The sequence below is a fragment of the Podarcis pityusensis genome (genome assembly GCF_964106645.2).
Source record: "Podarcis pityusensis genome assembly, chromosome: 6".
NCBI lineage: Eukaryota > Metazoa > Chordata > Lepidosauria > Squamata > Lacertidae > Podarcis > Podarcis pityusensis.
Window position 1 is genome coordinate 29,422,309 of NC_138030.1, and position 18,519 is coordinate 29,440,827.

The following is an 18,519-nucleotide window of genomic DNA, read 5'->3' on the forward strand; positions in this document are numbered from 1 at the left end:
ATGTAATTAGGCAAAGCTTCAGAAGTCATAATTAATATAGAGCAGATATTACTCTTGTACTCTTTTGCTCGGAGCATGTGGCCTGGCACCATTTCAAATGGAATAAGCTTTCCATGCAAGGCAACTACTGCACTACAGTTTTTCAAAGTAACCAGGATCAAACCTGCCTGTCTTCTCCCACATTGCAGAAGGCGCTAATTGATGATGAACTGCTATTTCCCCCCTCCTTTTCCTTCAAAAACAGGCTCCAAAGGGACCTCACAGAAAAGTATCACATATGCTACCTTCTAGGGTTTGGGCAAACCATAGTCTACCCATTTCAGAAGTCTGGTCAAATTATGGTTAAAGCAAGCCAGGAACTGAAGGAAGGAACCAGAGTATGTGAAGAGAGGATGGCAGCACGTGAGAGTGAGGTGTGGCCCCCAGGCCCATAATATTTATGAGACGCCTCATAAAATAAATTCTCTTGGAGCCATACAAATAAAATGAGAATAAAAGCATAAGGACATAAACCCACAATAAATTTAAAAGACAACTAGTATAAAACTTCAAATACAGAAACAGCACAATAAAATACCATTAACAGCACAGAACTAAAACAGCCATCAAGTACCTACATTAAAACCACCAGCTGTACCACAGCGGCTTAAAAGCAGATCTTAAAAGGCTTGAGGATAAAGGAAAACTCTTAATTTGGTGCTGAAAAGACAGCAATGTGGGCAGCAGGTGAGCTTCCCTAGGGACAGCATTGCACACAGCAATATAAAGGCCCTCTCTCTTTCTTGCATTGATTCTCCTAACTTTAGATTGAAGGAGCACATAGAAAAGGGCCTCTGTAGTTGACCTTATTGGTATTTGGTAGGTACATACTGGAGGAGGCATAATAGAGCATGAAGCTGAACTGGATCTTATATATTTCCTTTTTGGTTTTTTTGCTGTTTTATGAAACAAAACCTTATTTTTAAAAGGAGAGGAGTGTAATTATGGAAACTACATAAACTGGTATCACCGATAGCCAAAAATTCCCCATTCTTGTTCTAAGCACTGCTGGTTACAAATTTCTCAACAGGAATGTCAAAAAACATAGATGGAGGCGCCTGATTTTGGAACCCACAATTCCAAAGTGCCATAGAAAACAGTCACCACAGATCCAAACTTTCCCTTATTTCAGCTTTCACCAGCCTGGTGTCCTTCAGTTATTTTGGACTACAATTCCCATCAGACCCTGCCAACATGATTGCATTAGCTGGAGCTGTTGGGAGTTGCAGTCCAAAACATCTGGACAGTACTGGATTGACCAAAGCTGCCTTATTTGGTAAACTATGCCTGGGCAAATTTTCCTGCAGAGTGCCTGTTACACTGAAGATAACATTTCCAACTGGCTTTAGCTTAAGAAACTCTGAATATCTTGGAAAAACGGATTCACAAAATTCAATTTAACTTGAAAACTGTAGTTGCTAGATATAACTGCAGTTGCCAGTTGAAGCTGGCTCAATCTGCAGATAATTAGTTCAAAAGCAAGTAGTAGCTCTTCTGCTTTAAGATGTAATTATTCACTTCTCTTCTGAGGACCCAGCGGAACCAAAATTAATAAATAAAAATGCAGCAGAAAATAGAACTGCCGGAAAATGAAGAGCCTGCTGTATCAGGTGAATGGCCCATGTAGTCCAACATCCTTTTCTCACAGTGGCCAACCAGATGCCTATGGAAAGTCCAAAAGCAGGACATGAGAGGATTAGCACTCTCTCTACTTGTGATTTCCAGCAAATGGCATTCAAAGGCATATTGCCTCCAACAGTGGAGGTAGAATATAGCCATAGTAGTTAGTTGCCATTGATAGCCCTTTACCTCTATTAATCTGTCTCATTCTCTTTTAAAGCTATCCAAGTTGATGACCTTCACCAATGGAGAATTCCATAGTTTAACTATGTGCTGCATGAACAAAATGATACTGAAACAACTTTTTAATGCCACAATTAAAAAACGAACAATTAAAATTAAATGATTCTTTTGCCTCATGGCACAAATATCTGCTTTGTTTTTTCCAACTATATGTTTTATATCCTTTGACACCAGAGTCCAACAAATATCCCTGCTTTATAGCACTGATCTATACAGCTCTGATCCATATTTCAGACAATTTTTAAAACTCCAATTCCATAATGTCCAACGTGGCCGAAATCCAATTTGGTTTAACCACGGTGTAGATTGGATTGCCATTTTTCACTTCTAGAAGTACAAGGGTTTAATTTGGGCACATTTCAGCATAAAAACTTGGGCCTCAGGCCATGTGCAGCAACACTGAGATTAAACTGTGAGTCAAAATCATGTCAGCCATTAACAGTGCTTCTGATGATGATAAATGAAGCCAACTCTTTACAAATTTCCTACTCTCTTTCTCTTCTGCATATGGCTAACAGAAATAAAACACTGTTTAAAACTTATTTGTGCAAATTTGCAAACCTGATTCAGAGGCCTTCTTGTCAGTATAAAATTGCTTAGGATGGGTGTCTCAGCTGTTATGCCAGCAAGTGACCAAGTCAATGTCACAGGTCATATTGATATTGCTTACATGGACATCGCAGTGGTATCACAGGCTCACATGGCAGTGGAAATGTTTAGGACTGTAGAACTAATCCCAGGAGAACTCTATGTACTTTTCCACTGTCTTTACAAAACAAAGAACTACTTGACTACCATTTGAGTTGAACCAATACTGACTACTTTCAGTAAAAATCTGAAGAATGTGGTCACACCCATTTTTAATACAACTCAAGCAAGCTTAATATACTATCTGTTTCTAGAGTACTAACAAGGGGTGGAGATTCTGTTGTTATATTGACAGTTGGCTGCCAATCTTATTCAAATATATTTTATATTTCAATTAGGCATCAGGTAACTAACCCACAGTGTTAATTCTCTGAATGAGTATACAGTGGTACCTCGGATTACAAACACTTCGGGTTACAAACACTTCGGGTTACAAACTCTGCTAATCTGGAAGTAGTACCTCGGGTTGAGAACTTTGCCCCAGGAAGAGAATGGAAATCGGCGTGGTGGCAGCGGGGGGACCCATTAGCGAAAGTGCGCCTCAGGTTAAGAACAGTTTCAGGTTAAGAACAGACCTCCGGAACGAATTAAGTTCATAACCCAAGGTACCATTGTACCACATCAAAACAGTCATGTCCATAAAATCACAGGTAAACTAAACCTGGCATCCATCTCTCTTGCTCTCCAGTAAGGCAAAATGTTGCATGATTCCACAGTAATTTCCAGATCACAGTTTCTTTTAAAATTGTAATCAGCCGATCTAACACGACATATTGTACCTATTATACCTCTATATAGTACCTAAATGAGTCTCTTTCTTTACATTATAATACTGCATACATCAAACAGAAATATTTGATCTGAGAGGCCATACTCTCAATAATGACAACAAAGAGATTCATACATTGCTGAAGTAGGAATCCTTTTATCACATGCTGACTGGACATTTATTTTGGTTTTTTAAATAAGTACTGCTCATGCTAGCATTCTTGGATCCAAAATGGTGTCAACAGACATGAGTGCATATAACCAGATTTGCACAAGTGCAAAATAATATTTTTTGGGGGGGAAGGTAGCCTTAAGGGGAGGGAAGTCCATCCCACTAAAGCCGAATGAGGACTGAGGATGTTCAGTGTTCAGACATACTGACTAGCTGTCTGAGGGTGGGAGTACGGTATGGGGAATAGAAAACTGCATAAGGAATGGAATTGAGCAACCTGCAAAAGAGCCCATCTGTCTGTCTGTCAACCTGAACAGGAATGCTTCACACTGCAACACTTCATTACAGGTCTCAGTTGTAATATCTTCTTATGTGTTTCCATATTTCATGTGCAAAATAATGAGAAAACCACAACTGTTTGCCTGCCTTCTTGAAAAATTAAAGAGATCCACTAATAAATGCCTGGATGACAGTGATGGCAATGAAGGGATTATGCATCTGGTAGCATCCCTCTCTTTTTAAATATGTTTGCTCAATTACTTGACTGAACAAATTCAAACAAATGCAAGCACCTTCTTGGCAAGTGTGCATGTATTGCCTCTGGTTATGCCTTGTATCTGGTATTCAAGCATGCATGCATCTGCTTGACTGAAATTCTCAATTTTCAACATTGCCATGGCATTGCTCTGTAGGTGGAAATGGCTCCTTTTCCCTCACTGTAAGTCTTCACATTTTGTTTTACCATGCTTGTTTCAATAAAGCATTACTAGACAACTGGCGCTGTCTCATTAACATTGCCATAAGGAGTAATCTAGGGAAACGAGACAGTTCCATTGAGACTGTTTTCTTGTATCCCACCTTGATATCAGTAATTATGAAGGGCAGGCTAGAAATATATTAAATAGTAAAATAAAAATAAAAATTAAACCGAAAGTCCTTCACTCTCATTGATTTCATGGCATCGCCTCAGGCACTTATTTCTGCACAGTTATAGACAGCTCTTTATTTTTAAAAATCACAGTGCAGTTTACAGTAGCAATTATCGATAAAATTGTATGTTATAGTTTTTATTGGTACATTAAAAACTATTATTATAATAATAATAATACATAATCGTAACATAGTGGCAAACAATATTCAAATGGCCCAGCATTAGAAAGTGCCCAAAGACAAGATGAATAAATATATTGATGGCAAGTCAACCAGAGACTCTGTGGGTAAGCAGATCCCTGGTCTAGGAGTTGGGGGAGTTCTAGAGTTCTGGATGGGACTGCACTTCCTCTGAAGGAACAGCCAGGTACCTTGAGGTGCTCCTAGATCAATCTTTGTCATTGGAAGCTGAACCTCTGTGGTTAGAAGCACCTATTATCAGTTTAGGCTGGTGTTATGTAATCACATAATATTTACCAGTCTGTGTCTATATATCTAAACGTTAAATAGCAGCTTGAGAAGTGTATTTGGCAAACTACTTCCTATGGCTGAGTGGTTAAATATTAGGTAAGGTAAAGGTAAATGGACCCCTGGATGGTTAAGTCCAGTCAAAGGAGACTATGGGGTGTAGTGCTCATCTCACTTTTTGCATAGGGTTGCAGTATTAGGAACTTCCTGACTTCCACCTAATAATAGTGAACAAGTGCACATTTTTCATGTAACCATGCTACAGATAGTGAGAAATAGCCAATGGAAAGCAAAACACTTCAAAATAACCTGCTTATAAAAGCCACATAAGAGACCAGGGTGGTATCTGCACAGATTACCAACTCATATGAGATCCCTTCTTGAAGGCCTAACTAGTTTGTCATGTTCTGTATAGCTAATTTTGATTTTCTATATTATAACACCTGTTTGTTATTTGGGTTCCCGGATGGAATTTATCTGGGTTCTGCCTCTCAGGTCAGTAACTAAAACACTCCATTTGTCAATGGTACAGTCCTGGCAATGGGTATTGTTGTATAGTCTTCAGTTGATACCAGACAACCAAACTCATGTACTGGTGAGATGTATTTTCATTTTTTTAGGACACCGATTTAGAATAAGGAGTCTTGATTGTCTTCTAAAGCATAGTCTCACATAAGTGGGTACAAGCTTGTGCCATTGAACACTAATAGTCCACAGCAGCAGCAGTATTTATTTGGGCAATGGGCTGGCTGCATTGGCACAGAGAGCTCTGAGACCAATCCTGCAAAACACAGTAACAGCCTCTTTGTTGCACTCAGTGGAAACAAGAGGAGGTATTATTATAATTGTGTGTGTGTGTGTGTGTGTGTGTGTGTGTGTAAATATTCCTCACATAACTTGATTTTGGGGTTTACAGATTTTCTGTGAATCTGATCCTAAGGGACAGATTACAGGATTACCCTACATTACAAAGATGTCTAAGAATTCTGGTAGCTTTGCAGTATTTCAAGCCCCCGACAATTTCACATCTACTCAAATAATTGCTCACAAACTTCACCCAGCTTGTTGCATTTTTTAAAGAGACCGCATCAACTTCTTCCACTGTCACTAAAATATTATGATATGCAAGAGTTTTAAAGGTATGATAATCACTCAAACAAGATGCTACATTAGCGTATTATGATTTTGTGGCCAGCGCTTTTTCTAACCAGGACAGCTGAATTCTTTTTTATTTCATTGGAATGGCATCTTTCGTCCCATTGTGGTGTGCACTTTATTCTTTCTATCCATCTATCTATTTCAGACACATTCCACTTATAGTACTCCATCAATGTCTCTATCTTATCTATTTTCAGGCATTCGGTGTGATTTCTGTATTTCCCTTTTTACCATCTCAAGAGACCATCATTATACCTCAGAACTCCTAAAATCAATTGAGATTTATTTGCACAATGGGAATATGAAAGTAGGAAACTAGGGAATATAGAGGCTGCAAACTAGGAATAATCAGACTGAATTCTTTATTCCTTTTTTACATCGTGATTACTGACTGAAGTATTCACCCTTTATTTTCTCCTCTTTATGGCTCACCCATAGTGTGCCATGGTACATCATCACTCAATGCATCCATCCATCCATGAACTGACACTTTGTTCCTGGCTCATCAACTGTATGCTTGAGTCAAGAACTGTAAGGCATGTTCTTTTCAACATTGCTGGAGTTCTAACATGACATCTTGTTTGAGTCTTCAGTGCTTACAGGAACAGTACCCATATTCTTGGTGGTAACTTTCCCTCATTGTGACTAGTGCTTTGGCCTCATTTTTTTTAAAATAAAACTTACAACCAGAATGAACTTTCAGTAATTTTCAGTAATTTTATTCTGCCATAAATATATATATATATATATATATATATATATATATATTCTCTGCATAATGTCTCCTCTTACAATAAGTAACATGCATTACACTGGGGTAACCAATTTGGTGCTCTCCACTGGCCATGCTGGCTGGGGCTGTTGGGAGTTGCAGTCCAACAATATCTCAAGAGAACCATGTTGCCTATCTATGCATTATACAAATTATGGGCAGTCCTGAAAATGGCCCAAAAACCAGTTAAGCACTACGACAATGGTAATCAGTGTTGCCTCAAGTTGCTTACATTTCTTTCATGGTCTGAAATCTTGGCTGATTGAGATGGAGCCCCCAATAGCAAACTGTTCAAGACACATAATGAGTTGTAAACACCTCAACAATTAAACATAACTCGTAGAATGTGAAAGTGGACTGAATATGACAATGTTTATCCATCTTCTGGAATCAAGAAAAGGTAATGTTGACACTATGATATGTTAAAGTCCCAACTGATTAATAAGTTATTTGACACATTGCTCCAAATAAGAGTACTTAACAAAGGTGCTGATTGAGAGAGACTACAACAATGTATGCCTCTTAGATATGCTAGCTGTTCCAGCACCAAGGACAGTGTGCTGTGATTTTTTTCTGGAGCTAAACACATGCCAGCAGCAATTTTCAAACTCACTATCTGCCAAACGCTGCAGTGAAAATACAAATCTTGGCATCTTCTGAGCTTAGTAGAATCTGCCAAAATGCTGCCAATGAATCTAAAATGATGAAGAATTTTCTCCTGTCACTTCAGTATTTAGGCAGGTACTAATGTTTCCTCTTTAATGCTTTTGTCAGTCTCTTGAGGTTAATGCAAATTCAGAGACCTTTGTCCTTCTCCACCTCAAGTTAATAAGCAACAAACTCAATCCATAGGGTGCTGATTTAATGATACCTCCTGGCATGTTTTATGGCTTCTCTTCTTGGCTCTCAGTCAAGGTTTATGGTTTCTAGTAGGCATCACAACAATATAAGCTGACAACCCCCCCAAAATCAGTATTTCAGTAAACAGTAGATCACAGTATAAAACAGTCTTTGCACCCGTTCATTATCAAATTCAGCTATCAACTACATTCAGAGGGGTAGTCATATTAGTCTATTGCAACAAGAACCTTTGTTGTTATCAACAGTAGTTTATTTTGAAATATTTTTCTGCACTCACACAACTCACTCATGCCCAGTTGTTGTCATGGAAAGATTGTGAACAACTCCATTGGATTTGTAGGATGGTAGCCAACTTTTTAGTAACTCTTGGCTATACCAGGATAATCACCCAGACATTCTGGCATACAAGACAGAGGAATACTGATTTTTGGTGTTGTTTCTGTACAAGGACTATCTGAACAAAGAATTGCAGCATTAAATCAAAATAAAACATCAGAGTCTAGACACAGTACTCTCAAGACACACTTCCTATTCAGACATACATAGATAGCAAAGAAATAATGAGCTCATTCTTAAACATGAGCAATATATAAACAATAATATATATTGTGTATATATACACAACCCTTTTGTGAGGTTGTGTATATATACACACCATTATATACACAGTCCTGACTTTGTGCACATATTGGTTTGTTAGAAGACCACTTTCTCACATATACTTCAAATCAGTGTAAGATGCTTGCACCTTCCATTTTATAGTGCTGCGGACTACTAGAGTAACTCCTTTTGTTGAATGGGGGTTTGTGGCTTTCCAGGAATCGCTATAAAGGCAACCTTAAAAACACACCATGGGCCCACACATGGTTCTGTTCCCTTTCCCAGTGAATCCCCAAGCTCTGGGCCCATCCACCAATTAACATCTATTGTGTCTTGCTTACACAGAGGCCCAGACCTTTTATTTCCAGATTTGGGGAAGCTCAGTGTTGTAATAAAGTTTGAGAACCTTGCCCCTGCAGGTTGCCATCTCACTTCAACATCCAATTGAGAATGCAGTCTTATTAGAAAAGTGTACCACACTACTTTATTCTTTTGTGGTATTGCCTACTATGGAAGATCTGCACAAAGGGCCTCTACCTCTAGTGTGAAAACTTCATAAACTGCCCTGAGACCTCCAGGTATAGGGCAGTATATAAATTCAGTCAATCAATCAATCAATCAATCAATCAATAATAAATCTAATGTGTAGCAAGCTGTAGGCTATAATGAAGATGATCACAGTTTTTTGGTGAACATTTTCAGCAGAAATTAGAAGCTCCCCTCCTGCTCCACACTTTCAATTATTTGCCTTAAAGAAATTTCCTCATTCAGGAAGCATTGTTCTTGACTGGACTTACTTTGCTTTTCCGGGTATTAGGAAGCAGCCATATCTGCTTGGCTACATCCCATCATGCTCTTATTGTATTCCCTACTTCATTTTGAACTGTTTTAATATTGTGTTGTAAAACTCCTACCCTGGAACCTTAGGGTGAAGGGAGAGTAATTATTATTAACAATATTAATCCTTTTTCTTGCTAAGACAACCCATGTGGCTAATGCAAGAAGCACTACTTTCACTGACTTTATTTTCCTTCAATAATGACAGGACATAACCAACTCTGATTTGCTACGTAGAACTGTGATGCCATCATGGCTATTACATATTCTGTGATTACCTTTTATTGATTGATTGATTGATTGATTGATTGATTGATTGAATTTATATACCGCCCTATACCTGCAGGTCTCAGGGCAATTCACACCCATGTCAGCAACCTGGAAGGAGAAAGAAGTTCTAGCTAGGGAAAAAAGTGTCACAGAAGCAGCAAAGCTGTGGTGCTAAACAGGATTGAAAATGCTGAATATTCTCAAAAAAGCATTTTGGGAAAACACCTGCTCCTAACTCATTTCTGTTCGAAAACTGAAGCAGAAGAATATTCAGTGCTGCCTTATAAGGTTTCAAGTTTTTTGTCTCATTCATTCATTCATTCATTCATTTTCTATAACTTCCTTCATCCAAAGATGACAGGGTGGTTTACAATATAAAAACATAAAATACATACCATAATAACAAACAAAAACAATACCCCTCCCCCAGTTTAAAAGGCCATAGATGGTTTAATGAATTAAAATCATTAAAAGAAGATGAATGTTTTTGCCTAGCACCTAAAGATATGTTAGGAGCCAGGTGAGCTTCCCTAAGGGGAGCATTCCACAAGTGGGGAGCCACCCCAAAAGGCCCCCGTCTTCTGTTTCTGCCCTCTAGACCTCTTGTGGAGGAGGCAAACAAAGATTTTAAATTATTTCCTCCACACAGAATTCCCTGGAAAAGACTAGACTACATACACAGCATACATATGTGGCTATCTAATAACCAATGTATATATAGTTAAAGTTTCCTGGGTTCTTAACAAAGTGTATTGCATTACATAATTAATATAAATTGTGAAAGGAACACTCCTATACCATCTAGATTAGTTCTTTTTTTATTAGATGCCCATTCAGAACATTATTTACAGAGTCATGAAGTTGAATAAGTATTAAAAGACATTGCCCTCCCACAACGGCTCTGGCCATCTCTCTCTAGTAAGCACTTGACCCATGAACAATATGAAGATCCCACATCCTAATTAAAATGTAGGTCACAAAGTGATCTGCCTCCTGGATTTTGGAATTAGCCTTCTGCTGTCTTGATATGCACACCCCCTGCAGAGAGCAAAATCATTCCCCAGATGCCTTCTGAGCATGACAAGAGCTGAAGCCTAGCTGCAATAACTAGGAAAAAATTCAATCATTCATAGATGACAAGCAAAATCAACATGAAAATTTAGCGGTTACTGAGCAGCAGCAAACCTAGATTTGAATGGTTCAGGATAAAGCAGCAGAGCTGAGCTCTTGCTAACTGAGTGAACTAAATTCATTGTACTCTGTGTGACTTTTCTACTTCACTGGAAAAGCAAAACAAAAGTGAATGAGGAAAACTGTCACTCAAGAAGATTCCAGCTCCTATCAACCATTATAGACAATGAAGTCTAAACCTTTAAGGGGATCTGAACTTATCTTCTGATTTGTAAAGGCACAATCACATCTGTTTTCTATCACAGAGGAAGAAAACTTGCATGTAAAATGTGGATGCCACGCGAGTTTTCTCATAGTGTTTTTTCATAGATGCTACAGAACTTTCCCATGCATAACTAAGTGAATTTAAATCAAGCTTCAAATGATGGAGTAGAAACTATTGTGGGACTACAGATTAGAGGCCTGCTCAGTCAAATCCAAAGGCCTATCTGGTCCACCATTCTATTATCATTTTGGCCAGCTATGGAAAACAAACAAGCATGTATTTGTCTAAACCCCTTCTAAAGCCATCCTACATCTTATAAGAGCAAATACCATGGTTTAAATGTGTACTGTGGTTTAAATTTAAACCAATTTAAATTTAAATTCTCTGTCCTGAATCTTCCAAAATTCAGCTGCATTGGATGACTCTGAGTTCCAGTATTACATACGAGGGATAAAAATGTATTCCTATCCATTTTCTCCATATCTTGCACAATTCTATACATCTCTATCATGTTCCCCATTGTTTCACCTGTTTTATAACAAAAAAAAAAAAGCCCCAAGTGTTGTAACCTTTCCTCACAGGGGAGTTTTCTGAGATTTCTGCAGCCCTACAATATGCTTTTTGAGGTGTGGCAACCAGAACTGGAAACAATATTTCCAGATTTCCTCTCATGGAGGAGGCACACGATGGTCTCAGATTATGATTGCAGGGTCTGGGGAAAGGTGGTCCTTGAGGTATTGCGGTCCTGAGCCTTTTAATGCTGTATAGGTCAAAACCAGCACTTTGAAATGAACCCAGAAACTAATTGGCAGCCAGTGCAGTCAGGCCAGGATTGGTGGTACATGCTCAAACAGCCTTGCCCCAGTGACCAACCTAGATGTTGAATTCTGAACCAACTGGAGTATATGAACTGTCTTCAGAGGCAGCCCCATTTATAACGCATTGCAGTAATCTAACCTAGTGGTTACCAGAGGATAGACTACAGTGGTACCTCTGGATGCGAACGGGATCCCTTCCGGAGCCCTGTTTGCATCCTGAAGCGAACACAACCCGCGTCTGCGGGTTGCGATTTGCGGCTTCTGCGCATGCGTGTGACGTCATTTTGAGTGTCTGCACATGCGCGAGCGGCGAAACCCAGAAGTAACGCATTTCGTTACTTCCGGGTCACTGTGGAGCGTAACCTGAAAACGCTCAACCTGAAGCATATTTAACCTGAGGTATGACTGTACATGGATCTCACTTGCCGTTTTGGTTTCCCTTCTGACTTTTGAATTCATAGTTCTTTACTTCTTACACTGACATCTTCAATTCATCAAATCAGTTATCTCATATATGATATGAAGCTGATAGCAGTGGGGAAAAATCTTTCGCAGTTAGCACAGAAATTCATCAGTAAAAGAAAAGAGAAAAAGAAGCAGCCTTTATCTCAGAGTTAAATCCAAGAGTGCAAGGCACAACGCACAAATGTGGGGGCAAAAGGATTCAACCATATGCTAGCCCCTCGACAGCCTCCACAAAGGTCTGGCTCACGTGCAGCACCTGCGAACACAAGGAAGGGATGTTGGCGAGGGCTGTTTATCTCTAATGACACCAAAGGTGTATAACAGCTGGCTGGAGCAGGTTGCAGGCCAGTCTCCATCTATAATGAGAAATGCCCACTGCACTGAGAGATAAGTGAGAAGTATGACACTGGCAATTTTTATGGATGTTGAAGAATTGCAGCAATACAATTCCTCCCTTCTCAGTGACAAGCCAAACAATGTCCAAGGTGTAAAAGGAAGGTTAGTAATGGGATTCTGTAGAGCTGAGCCACAAAATATGGCACTGCATTAACCTTTATAAGCAGCAGGGCCAGGGAACAACATTTGGATGCATTTCATTACTGATTGGCTGCCTGTACGTGTTGCATGTGGAACATTTTCTCTCCCCGCTGCCACCTCTTCTCTATCTCACTTTCAATTTTTCTCTAAGAATCAATCATCCCAAAAAAAATTTTGGGGGGTGCCATCTCTTACTAGTCGAGACAAGAAGGTCCAGAGGAGATTTTAAAAATAAATAAATAAGAAAGTTTTATTGTGTACTTTTAAAATAGAAACTATTATTCTTTTATTTATAAATACAAAATGATACCAGTTTTTTTATATATAACTGCAATCACAACATAAGCTGAATTATAGAGGTGCAGAGTCTAACCGTCCCGGAGTACATGCAAACTGTATAGCTAGGAAGCCAATCAAGGTATTGACATTTTTAAAAAAAATATTTTGCTGTGAAATTTATAAAGATTTGAAGATGTATTTCCCCTGAAAAGAAACTGGAATCCTGATGCTATTCTGTTTTCCACTGGTGCAATGCTTATTTTCCCCTACCAATGTCCTCACTATGATAAACACAAAACAAATAATAGGGACAGGAGACTCGATTCCCCCCCTGTTCCTTCAGTACAGAAGCCTTTGTTTCCCATTAGAACCTCCTCTTCAGAACACCCAGAGCACATTTACAGGTGCTCACAGAGTCCTTTGAAGTACTCATTACATAAAGAAGCATTTTGCAGCCTATTATTTTTTATTGTAAGCACTATCTGTTATTTGCCTCTAAAATGGATCACATTTAAATAAAAAAGGCTTCTTCAGTGCACCTACACCTACATCTCTGTGTAGTCATCATAACCTCTATATCTGAAACCAAGACAAGGAAATTTCCATTCCTTTGAGCTCTTTTGCCCAAAGTGCATCTTAGCAGCCATTCAAAGGCATGGTACTCTGTCTGCTTTTCCATCAGGCACTATACGTAAACGAATGGAATTTTTCACTTTTTAATAGTTGCCTTATTTATGCAAAATGTTTTCAAAATGCAATGTTATTTCTGCATAAATTTCCATTAAAACAAGTCTAGGAGCTGTTGAAGCACAGCTTTTGAGCTGAAAAACTACAATTATGTATTATTTATTGCTGGATCCAAGTTGAAGAGGTGCTAAGAGTTGGCAATGTCAAGTAAAGGCATAAATAATCTTCAGTTGAAACAATTAAATACCAACTGCAGCATGCTTACAGGGGAAAAAATCTAAAATATAGTCCTTCTCTTTATTCAAAGATTACATACTCTTTATGAAGTGTATTCCAATATTTGAAATATTCTTTCTGGTCTGGATCCAGAAAAGATGGAGTCCTATAAAACTCTGCTTGTGTTATAGGACTTCCCTGGAGTTCTCCCTCCCCCCAACCCTACTACTGCCCTTGCAAACCCCAAAGGTCACCCTCTGAATGGTGGGCAAACATTATTCAGTACATAATATTATCTGGGTTTCTTTCATTCAAGACTCACAGATACAAGAACTGGAAAACTGCCAACAACGTAGCCAATGCCGTTGAGGTTGCTCAGATAAGCACCCACATTTGCTGCCTTTTCAAACTGGGAGTACCCTAAAACATGTTAAAAATATGCAGGAGCCACTCCTACATTTTGCTCCCAGTGATCTTCCATCTACTCAAAAATTGGGTCCTCACGTGGTCAGCCCTGGTTCTTGAAAGCCTACCAACTTTTGCTGAAGGAGCAGAGAGTGGGAGTTCAGAAGCCAACTGGAGAGATCAACTGCAGGCAATTGTTTAGATAAGTTGGTTCCAAGCAATTTAGGTATACCAGCACCTTGAAGTAGGTCCCGAAAAAAATGCACAGCCAATGGAGCTGGCACAGAATAGGTGCAACAGGATCAGAAGACCTAGCTCCTACAAGTATCATTGCTGCTGTATTCTGTCCCAATTGACGTTTCCAGACTGTCCAGGCTGCCATAGGTGGAACACATTGCAGTCTCTGAGCCTGGAGAAAACCAGTAAACAACCCAGATAAAGCTGATTAAAAGCATGGTTACTGCTGACACTTGTGTTTCCATGGAAAGCACAGGCTCCAGAAGCACTCCGAAGCTTGACCCTTGTCGGAAGTGCAACTCAGTCCAGAACGTGCAATAAACAACATCATCCAAAGCAGCATACTTTGGAACCTTAAAAAGAGCTTCTAAGGAAACTCTTGGGTCACTGGGTAGTGACAGTCTCTGCTGGCTCTCCAAATTTATTCAGAACTTTCCATCTCTAATTATTTGTACCCCAAGGCATGTTGTTACACTGAACAACAGTACAAGCTGTCTGCATACAAGTGAAAGCGTGTACCTGTGTTAATTTGTACAGCTCAACTGTTGCATACACAAATTGCGCCTTCATTGAACACTGCATCTGAATAAATGTTATGGATGTACCACTCATTATCAGTGTACACAGACTATACACTCATTGAATACCCCCCCCCCCCATTCTTCCAAGAATCTCCAAGGGGCATTTCAGCTACATGACACAAAACAGTGAGATAACCTGATGAATGAGTGATTTGCAAAAGGTTGGCAATTCCTGATATAAAACATATATACATAGGTGCACAAGTATTTTAACATTTAAAAAACCACACCAGATGGCTTCTATATGCCACATACATACTGCACTGGACAGATTCACCATCCACTTTTTGCTGTTCTTCTAAAGCTCCACCATGTTGACTTTCCCCTGCTTTAGTAGTTATATTTGCTACAGCACTTGTAATTTATTTCCACTTTTATTTATATTACATCCTTTTATGAAAACCCAAATTTAAAACATGACATAAACACTGCACACATCAACTAGGATTGTTATTATCAGCCTGATGTAGAAGACAAAAAAAAAAAGGATGACGAAAATAAATCTTCAGGCTCCTTTTGCCAAGATTAAGTGGCATTTTTCAGCAGTACAAAGCGTACATTAAAAAATAATTTTCAGAACACGATATCCAAGGAGCACTTGGGAGAGCAGAGCCATTACAGAGAGTTATACTGGAAATGTGCCTTAACAAATGCTATTATTATCTTGTACCAGTTCAGCTTCCCAGGATTGCATCGTGACTTCTGAGCAGATTTAGGAGTGATTAAGTTTACTGTGCACAAAAGCCAGCTATTTGGCAAACTGTCAACACAGCGTAATTGATATTTTAATTACGCTACTAATACATACATGCTGCTGTTCCCAACGAACCTCCTCATTGGTGTTAGACAAACAGCTTATTTACGGCTCTGATTATTGCTCCAAAGACGTTTTGCATTTATAATCAGTAATATTTTAAACTGCTGAAGGGGGGGGGGGGGAGAAACCCAACAACACCAAATTGTTTTGCAAATGTCTAATGGCAGGAAACACCAAGCACAATGCAAAGGAGAATTATTGTTCCACTTGACATGTGTTTGGTAGATGAGGCACCAGGCAACAATATCTACATTCACAGCACTCTGCAGTTGATTTGTTTACTCTGATCAAACCATATGTGGAAGCCCAGCTTTTAGTTCAGAAGACCAGAAGAAAAGTGACAGGCAAGGAAAAATGAGGAAGAAGAGCAACAGGAATTATTAGTGCCTTAGTGTGATTCATGTTTGATGGGAGATTGAAAGGGAGGCAATCCTTAGTTGGCATCCATCAACACTGCTGAACTGAAGACGTTAATTTGCCAGACATATGGCACCCCTTTGCATTACAAATGTGCAAGTCCATGAAAGAGAGACAGAGGGCAGCTTATGAAGAATGCTCATCTTGATCTTCACCATCCTCACTGTGCTATAGAACAGATGAAGCAGCATATAGCTTTCCACGAACACTTTCACAAACACCCTGCAAATACAAAAAATAAGAAAATCTCCCTGCCAGTCATTTTAACACCCCTTTTTGAAAGGGCATAAATGCAGGGCTGGTCCTACATTTAGGCATAAGGTGAAGCAGATCCTGGGGGGGGGGGGGTATTCAGAAAACAGCACTGTGGAAGACAGAGCAATATGGGCCATTTTGCCTGACCTGCCAAGTCTTCTTCAGACATTGAGTCGGGGCGCGGGGACATCTTGTCATTTGTCTCAGGTAAAAATATTGGGTCAGATTGATGTTCCCAGAGGGGTGGGTGCTGCAAGTAGTCTCACAGGTATGTGATGGGAAATCTTGATGCACAGCACTTAAAAGCAATTAAACTGCCAAACAGAGAGCACCCGGCCTGGTTGTGTTATCATGCAGATGCCATCCAGGGTGAGGGCAATCTGATAGCATTGTTTGCCCTCAGGAATATCATCAGGTAGCCTAATTTTGGTGCTATGTGGCACATGATAGTCTTATATTCGTTATGTGCTCTCTGATTCACCTGGCACTTTCATTATACTCCTTTAGGCACCAGGCAAAAATGTTCCTCTTTAACCAGGCCTTTGGTTGATTGACATTCAATGCCCTTTTAAAATGTGTTTGTGTGTGTGTGTGTGTTGGGTTGTTCTTGTTTTTATTTTGATTATGTATACTGTGTTTTTATATCGTGATTTTATCCTGTGAACTGCCCTGAGACCTGTAGGTATAGGGCCGCATACAAATTTAATAAATAATGATGATGATGATTGGCTGGGTTCATGCAGTGTAGATGAAAGCAGCTTTAACTGCAGCATACTGGGGAATGCATGAGCCTGCTAAGATAGGTTCTTTCCAATGGATTTTTCACACCTCTTGGGAGCCTGCTTTTTCTCATCAATTAACATTCAAGTGGTAAAATTCAGCAAAGCACTAGGCATATATCCCACAGTTGTCTCTTGATTAAGTGTGGTTACAGAACCAAACAGTACAGAACAATTACAGAGAAATGTTTATCTTGTACCAAAAGTTTTATCAAGCTGAGTCAGACTCTCAGTGGATGCAAATACAAGAGTGTAGATACAGCCTCTATTTTTCTACCTCAATTGTTCTCAAATGGGGGCTGCAGGACACCTAAATAGAAGGGTAGAATTGTTATGTAGGCAGAGCACCCAGATCCCCATCCTCCAGCCAAGGTAAGACCTGGGAGGGTTAATTGCATTGTTAGGCTTGTTTACACTGCCAATCTATTCTCTGCTCCCATTTTAGCACTGGTGCTCTCTCCAAGGACATCATAATGAATAGTCAAAGCTGTTTTAGCTGCCAGTATTAATGAGATCTTCCCTTTGTTTTTTGGCTGTCATTTGTCCTACAAGGGAAGCGTGATCTGGTCAGTATACTACCTGCTGTTACTTTAAATCAATTCAGAGAGTTCACAGTGCAGCCCATTGCTGAATGATTCAAAGTGTATGGCATAGACATGTATTAAGGAGTACGTCTCACTGAACTCGGTGAGTAAGCTGTCCAGCTACCTCATTGCTCATCTCTAACTCCAGGTTACTTATGAACAAGTTTAAATTGGACCCTTCCAATACAGAGGATAGTATTCAACTAACACATCCCATGGGTGCAATAATTTCTCCTCACCCTGAATATGCCCCACACCCTCTCCAAATCTGCTCCAGAGGGTTGGGGGGATCCTAGAACAGTTTTAGGGGTGCATGGGGGATCAATTAACATTGGATACAACCATGTGGCAAGGTGAGGTGATCACCTCAGGCAGCAGGATCCACAAGAGCAGCAGATCCCCTTCTTCACAGTGTAGATTTTCACTCTCCTTCCTTGGAGGGGAGAGGGGTCATCTAATCCAAACCCCTGCAATGTAGGACTCTCAACTGAAGCATCAAAGACAGGTGACCACCCAACCTCTGTTTACAAACCTCCAATGAATAAGAATCCACCACCTCCCAAGGAAGTCCATTCCACTGCTGAACAGCTCTTACTGGCAGAAAGTTCTTCCTGATATTTAATCAGAATCTCCTTTCTTGTAACTTGAGGTCATTGGTTC

At 39.6% G+C, this 18,519-nt stretch overlaps 1 protein-coding gene and 1 long non-coding RNA gene across 8 annotated transcripts in view; one reads left to right on the forward strand and one right to left on the reverse strand.

Annotated features, from left to right (window-relative positions):
- Window positions 1–18,519, forward strand: part of LOC308479568 — a 106,216-nt gene that overhangs the window by 81,000 nt on the left and 6,697 nt on the right. The window lies entirely within an intron of this gene.
- TOX2 (TOX high mobility group box family member 2) overlaps window positions 1–18,519 on the reverse strand; it is a 256,169-nt gene that overhangs the window by 65,439 nt on the left and 172,211 nt on the right. The gene's annotated exons all lie outside the window — the stretch shown is intronic.